The following is an 11,999-nucleotide window of genomic DNA, read 5'->3' as shown; positions in this document are numbered from 1 at the left end:
ACCTTTGATCAAAGTTGACCCTTCTAGTGTAAGGATGTTCATCTCCTTCCATCATAGGCAAGTTGAATGCCAACCTTACATTTTCTGGATTAAAGTCCAAGTATTTTCCCTGAACCATAGTAAGCCAATTCTTTGGATCTGGGTTCACACTTTGATCATGGTTCTTGGTGATCCATGCATTGGCATAGAACTCTTGAACCATTAAGATTCCGACTTGTTGAATGGGGTTGGTAAGAACTTCCCAACCTCTTCTTCGGATCTCATGTCGGATCTCCGGATATTCACTCTTTTTGAGTGAAAAAGGGACCTCGGGGATCACCTTCTTCAAGGCCACAACTTCATAGAAGTGGTCTTGATGCACCCTTGAGATGAATCTCTCAATCTCCCATGACTCGGAGGTGGAAGCTTTTGCCTTCCCTTTCCTCTTTCTGGAGGTTTCTCCGGCCTTGGATGCCATAAATGATTATGGAAAAACAAAAAGCACTACTTTTACCACACCAAACTTAAAAGATTTGCTCGTCCTCGAGCAAAAGAAGAAAGAAGAGAGTAGAAGAAGAAGAAATGAGGAAGATGGAGGAGGCTTATGTTTCGGCCAAAAGGGGAAGAAGTAGTGTTTAGGGTGTGTGAAAATGAAGAAGTGAAGAAGGGTTTATATAGGGGTGATGGGAGGGGTAGGGTTCGGCCATTATGGGTGGGTTTGGGAGGGAAAGTGGTTTGAATTTGAATGGTGAGGTAGGTGGGGTTTCATGAAGGATGGATGTGAGTGGTGAAGAGAAGGATGGGATTTGATAGGTGAAGGGTTTTTGGGGAAGAGGTATTGAGGTGATTGGTGAATGGGTAAAGAAGAGAGAGGGTGGTGGGGTTGGTGGGGATCCTGTGGGGTCCACAGATCCTAAGGTGTCAAGGAAAAGTCATCCCTGCACCAAATGACATGCAAAATTGCGTTTTTAGCCAATTCTGGCGTTAAACGCCGGGCTGGTGCCCATTTCTGGCGTTTAACGCCAGGTTCTTGCCCTTTCCTGGCGTTTAACGCCAGTCTGGTGCCCCTTTCTGGCGTTAAACGCCCAGAATGGTGCCAGACTGGGCGTTAAACGCCCACCTGCTAGCCTTACTGGCGTGTAAACGCCAGTAGGTTCTTCCTCCAGGGTGTGCTGTTTTTCTTCCTATTTTTCATTCTGTTTTTGCTTTTTCAATTGATTTTGTGACTTCTCATGATCATCAACCTACAAAATAAAATAAAATAGCAAAGGAAAATATAAAATATAACATTGGGTTGCCTCCCAACAAGCGCTTCTTTAATGTCAGTAGCTTGACAGAGGGCTCTCATGGAGCCTCACATTTTCTCAGAGCATTGTGGGGGTTCAACACCAAACTTAGAGTTTGGTTGTGGCCTCCCAACACCAAACTTAGAGTTTGAATGTGGGGGTTCAACACCAAACTTAGAGTTTGACTGTGGGGGCTCTGTTTGACTCTGATTTGAGAGAAGCTCTTCATGCTTCCTCTCCATGGTGACAGAGGGATATCCTTGAGCCTTAAACACAAAGGATTCTTCATTCACTTGAATGATTAGTTCACCTCCATCAACATCAATCACAGCCTTTGCTGTGGTTAGGAAGGGTCTGCCAAGGATGATAGATTCATCCATGCATTTTCCAGTCTCTAGGACTATGAAATCAGCAGGGATGTAATGGTTTTCAATCTTTACCAGAACATCCTCTACAAGTCCATAAGCTTGTTTTCTTGAATTGTCTGCCATCTCTAGTGAGATTCTTGCAGCTTGTACCTCAAAGATCCCTAGCTTCTCCATTACAGAGAGAGGCATGAGGTTTACACTTGACCCTAAGTCACACAGAGCCTTCTTGAAGGTCATGGTGCCTATGGTACAAGGTAGTGAAAACTTCCCAGGGTCTTGTCTCTTTTGAGGTAATTTCTGCCTAGACAAGTCATCCAGTTCTTTAGTGAGCAAAGGAGGTTCGTTCTCCCAAGTCTCATTTCCAAATAACTTGTCATTTAGCTTCATGATTGCTCCAAGGTATTTAGCAACTTGCTCTTCAGTGACATACTCATCCTCTTCAGAGGAGGAATACTCATCAGAGCTCATGAAAGGCAGAAGTAAGTCCAATGGAATCTCTATGGTCTCATTTTGAGCCTCAGATTCCCATGGTTCCTCATTAGGGAACTCATTGGAGGCTAGTGCACGCCCATTGAGGTCTTCCTCAGTGGCGTTCACTTCCTCTCCTTCCTCTCCAAATTCGGCCATGTTGATGGCCTTGCACTCTCCTTTTGGATTTTTTTCTGTATTGCTTGGAAGAGTACTAGGAGGGAGTTCAGTAATTTTCTTGCTCAGCTGTCCTACTTGTGCCTCCAAATTCCTAATGGAGGACCTTGTTTCAGTCATAAAACTTTGAGTGGTTTTGATTAGATCAGAGACCATGGTTGCTAAGTCAGAGTGGTTCTGCTTAGAATTCTCTGTCTGTTGCTGAGAAGATGATGGAAAAGGCTTGCCATTGCTAAACCTGTTTCTTCCACCATTATTGTTGTTGAAACCTTGTTGAGGTCTCTGTTGATCCTTCCATGAGAAATTTGGATGATTTCTCCATGAAGAATTATAGGTGTTTCCATAGGGTTCTCCTAGGTAATTCACCTCTTCCATTGAAGGGTTCTCAGGATCATAGGCTTCTTCTTCAGATGAAGCATCCTTAGTACTGCTTGGTGCATTTTGCATTCCAGACAGACTTTGAGAAATCAAATTGACTTGTTGAGTCAATATCTTATTCTGAGCCAGAATGGCATTTAGAGTATCAATCTCAAGAACTCCTTTCTTCTGATTAGTCCCATTGTTCACAGGATTCCTTTCAGAAGTGTACATGAATTGGTTATTTGCAACCATTTCAATCAGCTCTTGAGCTTCTGTAGGCGTCTTCTTCAAATGAAGAGATCCTCCAGCAGAGCTATCCAAAGACATCTTGGACAGTTCAGAGAGACCATCATAGAAAATACCTATGATGCTCCATTCAGAAAGCATGTCAGAAGGATATTTTCTGATCAATTGTTTGTATCTTTCCCAAGCTTCATAGAGGGATTCTCCATCCTTCTGTCTGAAGGTTTGGACTTCCACTCTAAGCTTACTCAATTTTTGAGGTGGAAAGAACTTTGCCAAGAAGGCATTGACTAGCTTTTCCCATGAGTCCAGGCTTTCTTTAGGTTGTGAGTCCAACCATGTCCTAGCTCTGTCTCTTACAGCAAAAGGGAATAGCATAAGTCTGTAGACCTCAGGGTCAACCCCATTAGTCTTGACAGTGTCACAGATTTGCAAGAACTCAGCCAAAAACTGATGAGGATCTTCCAATGGAAGTCCATGAAACTTGCAATTCTGTTGCATTAGAGAAACTAATTGAGGCTTAAGCTCACAGTTGTTTGCTCCAATGGCAGGGATAGAGATGCTTCTCCCATAGAAGTCGGGAGTAGGTGCAGTAAAGTCACCAAGCACCTTCCTTGCATTGTTGGCATTGTTGTTGTTTTCGGCTGCCATGGGTTCTTCTTCTTTGAAGATTTCTGTTAGGTCCTCTGCAGAGAGTTGTGCCTTAGCTTCCGCTTCAAGGTCCTTTCAGGTTCAGGATCAGCTTCAACAAGAATGCCTTTGTCTTTGTTCCTGCTCATATGAAAGAGAAGAGAACAAGAAAATATGGAATCCTCTATGTCACAGTATAGAGATTCCGTGAGGTGTCAGAGGAAAAGAAAAATGGAAGAAAGAAGGAGAAGAATTCGAACTTAGTCAGATAGAGTTTGAATTGTGCATTGAGGAGGAATGGTACTCCATAAATAGAAGGATGTGAGAAGAGAGGAGGAAATTTTTTCGAAAATTAAGTAAAAGAATTTGAAAACATTTTGAAAAACACTAATTAATTTTCGAAAATAAAAGTGGGAGAGAAATCAAGTGATTTTTGAAAAAGATTTTGAAATTAGAAGTAAAAAAGGTTTGATTGAAAACTATTTTGAAAAAGATGAGGTTAAGAAGATATGATTGGTTTTAAAAAAAATATGTGATTGAGAAGATATGATTTGAAAACAATTTAAAAAGATTTGATTTTAAAAAATTAATGACTTGCCTAACAAGAAAAGATATGATTCAAACATTAAACCTTTCTCAACAGAAAAGGCAGCATACTTGAAATGTTCAATCAAATCATTAATTGTTAGCAAGTATCTTTGAAAAAGGAAAGAAATTGATTTTGAAAACATTTGATTGAAAAGATATGATTTGAAAAAGATTTGATTTTGAAAAACTTTGAAAAGTTGAAAAAAAATTGATTTGAAAACAAAATCCTCCCCCTTGTGCCATCCTGGTGTTAAACGCCCAGAATGGTGCACATTCTGGCGTTTAACGCCCAATGCACTACCTTTTTGGGCGTTAAACGCCCAACCAGGCACCCTGGCTGGCGTTTAAACGCCAGTCTGTCCTTCTTCACTGGGCGTTTTGAACGCCCAGCTTTTTCTGTGTAATTCCTCTGCTGCATGTTCTGAATCTTCAGTTCCCTGTACTATTGACTTGAAAATAGAACCAAGATTGAATAAACAATGCATGCAAGACACCAAACTTAAAATTAGACACTAGACTCAAACAAGAAACATAAAATATTTTTGGTTTTTTTTTATGATTTTGAAATTTTTTTTGGATTTTTCGAAAATTATATGGAAATAGAAAATAAAGGTTTCAGAATTCTTAATTTGAATTCCAGGAATCATTGCAATGCTAGTCTAAGACTCCGGTCCAGAGATTAGACATGGCTTCACAGCCAGCCAAGCTTTCAAAGAAAGCTTCGGTCCAAAATACTAGACATGGCCAATGGCCAGCGAAGCCTTAGCAGATCATTGCTCCAATAGCAAGATTGATAGAGATCAACAAGCTCTTGTGATGATCAGTTGAAACCTCGGTCCAATAAGATTAGACATGGCTTCACAGCCAACCAGACTTCAACAGATCATCATGAAACTCTAGAACTCATTCTTAAGAACTCTGAAAAATACCTAATCTAAGTGGTGCACGAAATTGTGATCAATACTTTTCAAAACATAAACAATCCCTAGTAATGGCTCCAAAGACTTGGTGCTCAATACCATGGCATAAACACAACTTCGCACAACTAACCAGCAAGTGCACTGGGTCGTCCAAGTAATAAACCTTACGCGAGTAAGGGTCGATCCCACGGAGATTGGTGGTATGAAGCAAGCTATGGTCATCTTGTAAATCTCAGTCAGGCAGACTCAAATGGGTATAGTGATAAACGAATAAAACATAAAGATAAAGATAGAGATACTTATGTATATCATTGGTGTAAGAGCTTCAGACAAGCGTATGAAGATGCCTTCCCTTCCGTCTCTCTGCTTTCCTACTGCCTTCATCCAATCCTTCTTACTCCTTTCCATGGCAAGCTCGTGTAGGGTTTCACCGTTGTCAGTGGCTACCTCCCATCCTCGCAGTGAAAGCTAATGCTCACGCACTCTGTCACAGTACGGCCAATCACCGGTTTGGTTCCCGCTCCTACTGGAATAGAATCCCTCTTTTGCGTCTGTCACTAACGCCCAGCAGGTTAGAGTTTGAAGCATGTCACAGTCATTCAGTCATTGAATCCTACTCAGAATACCACAGACAAGGTTAGACCTTCCGGATTCTCTTGAATGCTGCCATCAGTTCTTGCCTATACCACGAAGACTCTGATCTCACGGAATGGGTGGCTCGTTTGTCAGGCGAGCACTCGGTTGTCAGGCGATCAACCATGCATCGTGCAATCAGAAATCCAAGAGATATTCACTAAGCCTTAGATGCTTGTAGAACAAGAGTGGTTGTCAGTCACTTTGTTCATGGGTGGAATGATGATGGGTGTCAATCATCACATTCATCAAGTTGAAGAACAAGTGATATCTTGGACAAAGAACAAGCGGAGTTGAATAGAAGAACGATAGTAATTGCATTAATACTCGAGGTACAGCAGAGCTCCACACCTTAATCTATGGTGTGTAGAAACTCCACCGTTGAAAATACATAAACAAGGTCTAGGCATGGCCGAATGGCCAGCCTCCAATGATCTAAGAACTAGATGTCCAAAGATGATAAAATACAATAGTAAAAGGTCCTATATATAGAGAACTAGTAGCCTATGGTGTACAGAGATGAGTAAATGACATAAAAATCCACTTCCGGGCCCACTTGGTGTGTGCTTGGGCTGAGCAATGAAGCATTTCGTGTAGAGACTCTTCTTGGAGTTAAACGCCAGCTTTTATTCCAGTTTGGGCGTTTAACTCCCATTTTGATGCCAGTTCCGGCGTTTAACGCTGGAATTTCTTGAGGTGACTTTGAACGCCGGTTTGGGCCATCAAATTTTGAGCAAAGTATGGACTATCATATATTGCTGGAAAGCCCAGGATGTCTACTTCCAACGCCGTTGAGAGCGCGCCAATTGGGCTTCTGTAGTTCCAGAAAATCCACTTCGAGTGCAGGGAGGTCAGAATCCAACAGCATCTGCAGTCCTTTTGAGTCTCTGGATCAGATTTTGCTCAGATCCCTCAATTTCAGCCAGAAAATACCTGAAATCACAGAAAAACACACAACTCATAGTAAAGTCCAGAAAAGTGAATTTTAACTAAAAACTAATAAAAATATACTAATAACTCAACTAAAACTACCAAAAATACTAAAAACAATGCCAAAAAGCGTACAAATTATCCGCTCATCACAACACCAAACTTAAGTGTGCTTGTCCCCAAGCAACTGAAAATCAAATAAGATAAAAAGAGAGAATATACTATAGACTCCAAATTATCAATGAAACTAAGCTCCAAATTAGATGAGCGGGACTAGTAGCTTTTTGCCTCCGAACAGTTTTGGCATCTCACTTTATCCTTTGAAATTCAGAATGATTGGCTTCTTTAGGAACTCAGAATCCAGATAGTGTTATTGATTCTCCTAGTTAAGTATGATGATTCTTGAACACAGCTACTTATTGAGTCTTGGCCGTGGCCCAAAGCACTCTGTCTTCCAGTATTACCACCGGATACATACATGCCACAGACACATAATTGGGTGAACCTTTTCAGATTGTGACTCAGCTTTGCTAAAGTCCCAATTAGAGGTGTCCAAGGTTCTTAAGCACACTCTTATTGCCTTGGATCACAACTTTATTTCTTTCTTTTTCTTTCTTTTTCTTTTTCTCCCTTTTCTTTCGTTTTTCTCCTTCTCTCTTTTTTTTTCTTTTTTGTATTCACTGCTTTTTCTTGCTTCAAGAATCATTTTATGATTTTTCAGATCCTCAGTAACATGTCTCCTTTTTCATCATTCTTTCAAGAGCCAACAATTTTAACATTCATGAACCACAAATTCAAAAGACATATGCACTGTTTAAGCATACATTCAGAAAACAACAAGTATTGTCACCACATCAAACTAATTAAGCTAGTTTTAAAGATGAATTTGAAATCCTGTACTTCTTGTTCTTTTGTGATAAAAACAGTTTTCATTTAAGAAAGGTGATGGATTCATATTCATAGCTTTAAGGCATAGACACTAAGACACTAATGATCATAAGACACAAACATGGATAAACATAAAGCACTAAAATTCGAAAAACAGAAAAATAAAGGAGATTAAAGAACGGGTCCACCTTAGTGATGGCGGCTCTTTCTTTCTCTTGAAGATCCTATGGAGTGCTTGAGCTCCTCAATGTCTCTTCCTTGTCTTTGTTGCTCCTCTCTCATGATCCTTTGATCTTCTCCAATTTCATGGAGGAGGATGGCATGTTCTTGGTGCTCCACCCTTAGTTGTCCCATGTTGGAACTTAATTTTCCTAGGGAGGTGTTAATTTGCTCCCAGTAGTCTTGTGGAGGAAAGTGCATCCCTTGAGGTATCTCAGGGATTTCTTGATGAGAGGGGTCTCTTGTTTGCTCCATCTTTCTCTTGGTGATGGGCTTGAGGTCATGCCTTCTCAGTTGAACCGGCTTTGGATGCCATAAATGGTTATGGAAAAACAAAAAGCAATGCTTTTACCACACCAAACTTAAAAGGTTTGCTCGTCCTCGAGCAAAAGAAGGAAGAAGAGAGTAGAAGAAGAAGAAATGGAGGAGAGGGAGATGGCTTTGTGGTTAGGCCAAAAGGGGAAGAAGTAGTGGTTTGAATTTGGATGGTGAGGTAAGTGGAGTTTTATGGAGGTGAGTGGTGAAGAGAGAGATGGGATTTGATAGGTGAGGGGTTTGTGGGGATCCTGTGGGGTCCACAGATCCTTAGGTGTCAAGGAAAAGTCATCCCTGCACCAAATGGCATCAAAAATCACGTTTGAGCCAATTCTGGCGTTAAACGCCGGGCTGGTGCCCATTCCTGGCATTTAACGCCAGGTTCTTGCCCTTCTCTGGCGTTTAACGCCAGTCTGGTGCCCCTTTCTGGCGTTAAACGCCCAGAATGGTGCCAGACTGGGCGTTAAACGCCCAACTGCTAGCCTCACTGGCGTTTAAACGCCAGTGAGTTCTTCCTCCAGGGTGTGCTGTTTTTCTTCCTGTTTTTCATTCTGTTTTTGCTTTTTTCATTGATTTTGTGACTTCTTATGATCATCAACCTACAAAAAAGATAAAATAACAAAAGGAAATAGTTAATTATAAAACATTGGGTTGCCTCCCAACAAGCGCTTCTTTAATGTCAGTAGCTTGACAGAGGACTCTCATGGAGCCTCATAAATGATCAGAGCAATGTTGGAACCTCCCAACACCAAACTTAGAGTTTGACTGTGGGGGCTCTATTTGTCTCTGATTTGAGGGAAGCTCTTCAAGCTTCCTCTCCATGGTGACAGAAGGATATCCTTGAGCCTTAAACACATAGGATTCTTCATTCACTTGAATGATCAGTTCACCTCCATCAACATCAATCACAGCCTTTGCTGTGGCTAGGAAGGGTCTGCCAAGGATGATGGATTCATCCATGCACTTCCCAGGATCTTGTCTCTTTTGAGGTGATTTCTGCCTAGACAAGTCATCCAGTTCTTTGGTGAGCAAGGGAGGTTCATCTTCCCAAGTCTCATTTCCAAATAACTTGTCATTTAGCTTCATGATTGCTCCAAGGTATTTAGCAACTTGCTCTTCAGTGACATACTCATCCTCTTCAGAGGGAGAATACTCATCAGAGCTCATGAAAGGCAGAAGTAAGTCCAATGGAATCTCTATGATCTCATTTTGAGCCTCAGATTCTCATAGTTCCTCATTGGGGAACTCAGTGGAGGTTAGTGCACGCCCATTGAGGCCTTCCTCAGTGGCGTCCACTTCCTCTCTTTCCTCTCCAAACTCGGCCATGTTTATGGCTTTGCACTCTCCTTTTGGATTTTCTTCTGTATTGCTTGGGAGAGTACTAGGAGGGAGTTCAGTAACTTTCTTGCTCAGCTGACCCACTGGTGCCTCCAAATTCCTACTGGAGGACCTTGTTTCAGTCATGAAACTTTGAGTGGTTTTGATTAGATCAGAGATCATGGTTGCTAAGTCAGAGGGGTTCTGCTTAGAATTCTCTGTCTGTTGCTGAGAAGATGATGGAAAAGGCTTGCCATTGCTAAGCCTGTTTCTTCCACCATTATTGTTGAAACCTTGTTGAGGTCTCTCTTGATTCTTCCATGAGAAATTTGGGTGATTTCTCCATGAAGAATTAGAGGTGTTTCCATAGGGTTCTCCTAGGTAGTTCACCTCTTCCATTGAAGGGTTCTCAGGATCATAAGCTTCTTCCTTAGATGAAGCATCCTTAGTACTGCTTGGTGCATTTTGCATTCCAGACAGACTTTGAGAAATCAAATTGACTTGTTGAGTCAATATCTTGTTCTGAGCCAGTATGGCATTCAGAGCATCAATCTCAAGAACTCCTTTCTTCTGATTAGTCCCATTGTTCACAGGATTCCTTTCAGAAGTGTACATGAATTGGTTATTTGCAACCATTTCAATCAGCTCTTGAGCTTCTGTAGGCGTCTTCTTCAGATGAAGAGATCCTCCAGCAGAGCTATCCAAAGACATCTTGGATAGTTCAGAGAGACCATCATAGAAAATACCTATGATGCTCCATTCAGAAAGCATGTCTGAGGGACATTTTCTGATTGATTGTTTGTATCTTTCCCAAGCTTCATAGAGGGATTCTCCATCCTTCTGTCTGAAGGTTTGGACTTCCACTCTAAGCTTACTCAATTTTTGAGGTGGAAAGAACTTTGCCAAGAAGGCATTGACTAGCTTTTCCCAAGAGTCCAGGCTTTCTTTAGGTTGTGAGTCCAACCATATTCTAGCTCTGTCTCTTACAGCAAAAGGGAATAGCATCAGTCTGTAGACCTCAGGGTCAACCCCATTAGTCTTGACTGTGTTATAGATTTGCAAGAATTCAGCTAAGAACTGATGAGGATCTTCCAATGGAAGTCCATGGAACTTGCAATTCTGTTGCATTAGAGAAACTAATTGAGGCTTAAGCTCAAAGTTGTTTGCTCCAATGGCAGGGATAGAGATGCTTCTCCCATAGAAGTTGGGAGTAGGTGCAGTAAAGTCACCCAGCACCTTCCTTGCATTGTTGGCATTGTTGTTGTTTTCGGCTGCCATGTGTTCTTCTTCTTTGAAGAATTCGGTCAGGTCCTCTAAAGAGAGTTGTGTTTTGGCTTCTCTTAGCTTTCTCTTCAAGGTCCTTTCAGGTTCAGGGTCAGCTTCAACAAGAATGCCTTTGTCTTTGTTCCTGCTCATATGAAAGAGAAGAGAACAAGAAAATATGGAATCCTCTATGTCACAGTATAGAGATTCCTTGAGGTGTCAGAGGAAAAGAAAAATGGAAGACAGAGGTAGAAAATTCGAACTTATCAAAGAAGATGGAGTTCAAATTTTGCATTAAAGAATAGTGTTAGTCCATGAATAGAAGGATGTGAGAAGAAGGGAAGTAATTTTCGAAAATTTAAGTAAAAGATTTTGAAAACATTTTGAAAAACACTTAATTGATTTTCGAAAATAAGAGTGGAAAAGAAATCAAGTGATTTTTGAAAAAGATTTTGAGATTAGAAATTAAAAAGATTTGATTGAAAACTTGTTTTGAAAAAGATGTGATTAAAAAGATATGATTTGAAAACAATTTTTAAAAGATATGATTTTAAAAATTAATGACTTGCCTAACAAGAAAAGATATGATTCAAACATAAAACCTTCCTTAACAGAAAAGGCAAAAAATTTTCAATCAAATCATTAATTGTTAGTAAGTATCTTTGAAAAAGGAAAGAAATTGATTTTGAAAACATTTGATTGAAAAGATATGATTTGAAAAAGATTTGATTTTGAAAAACTTTGAAAACTTGAAAAAAAATTGATTTGAAAACAAAATCTTCCCCTAGCACCATCCTGGCGTTAAACGCCCAGAATGGTATACATTCTGGCGTTTAACGCCCAAAATGCTACCTCTTTGGGCGTTAAACGCCCAACCAGGCACCCTGGCTGGCGTTTAAACGCCAGTCTGTCTTCTTCACTGGGCATTTTTGAATGCTCAGCTTTTCTGTGTGATTCCTCTGCAGTATGTTCTGAATCTTCAATTCTCTGTATTATTGACTTGAAAAGACACAAATTAAAAATATTTTTGGATTTTTAATAATAAGGAATAATCAAAATGCAAATAAAATCAAATAACAATGCATGCAAGACACCAAACTTAGCAGTTTGCATACTACTGACACTAATGAGAATGCATATGAGACACATAAACACTCAAGTCAAGAGAATTCAAAAATCAAAACAAGGAAATCATCAAGAACAACTTGAAGATTAATGAAGACACATGCATGAATGCGATAAGAACAGAAACATGCAATTGATACTAAACTTAAGATGAGACTCTAGACTCAAACAAGACATATTTTTGGATTTTATGATTTTGTAATTTTTTTTGTGCTTTTTCGAAAATTAAGTGGAAAAGAAAATAAAGGTATCAAAATTCTCAATTAGAATTCCAGGAATCATGCAATGTT

The 11,999-nt window shown here is 40.3% G+C and overlaps 2 non-coding genes across 2 annotated transcripts; both read left to right on the top strand.

The window, feature by feature from the left end:
- The first annotated feature begins 3,019 nt into the window (after positions 1-3,019).
- LOC130938123 (small nucleolar RNA R71) lies at positions 3,020-3,127 on the top strand. The gene has a single exon (XR_009069301.1). It is a non-coding gene; the product is annotated as a small nucleolar RNA R71 (small nucleolar RNA).
- A 6,959-nt stretch (positions 3,128-10,086) lies between these two features.
- LOC130938314 (small nucleolar RNA R71) lies at positions 10,087-10,194 on the top strand. Its single transcript, XR_009069484.1, has one exon. It is a non-coding gene; the product is annotated as a small nucleolar RNA R71 (small nucleolar RNA).
- Positions 10,195-11,999: the final 1,805 nt, after the last annotated feature.

Source organism: Arachis stenosperma, chromosome 6, assembly GCF_014773155.1.
Source record: "Arachis stenosperma cultivar V10309 chromosome 6, arast.V10309.gnm1.PFL2, whole genome shotgun sequence".
Classification (NCBI taxonomy): Eukaryota; Viridiplantae; Streptophyta; class Magnoliopsida; order Fabales; family Fabaceae; genus Arachis; species Arachis stenosperma.
The sequence above is the reverse complement of the archived record's forward strand: the minus strand, read 5'-3'. Positions and strand labels throughout refer to the sequence as shown.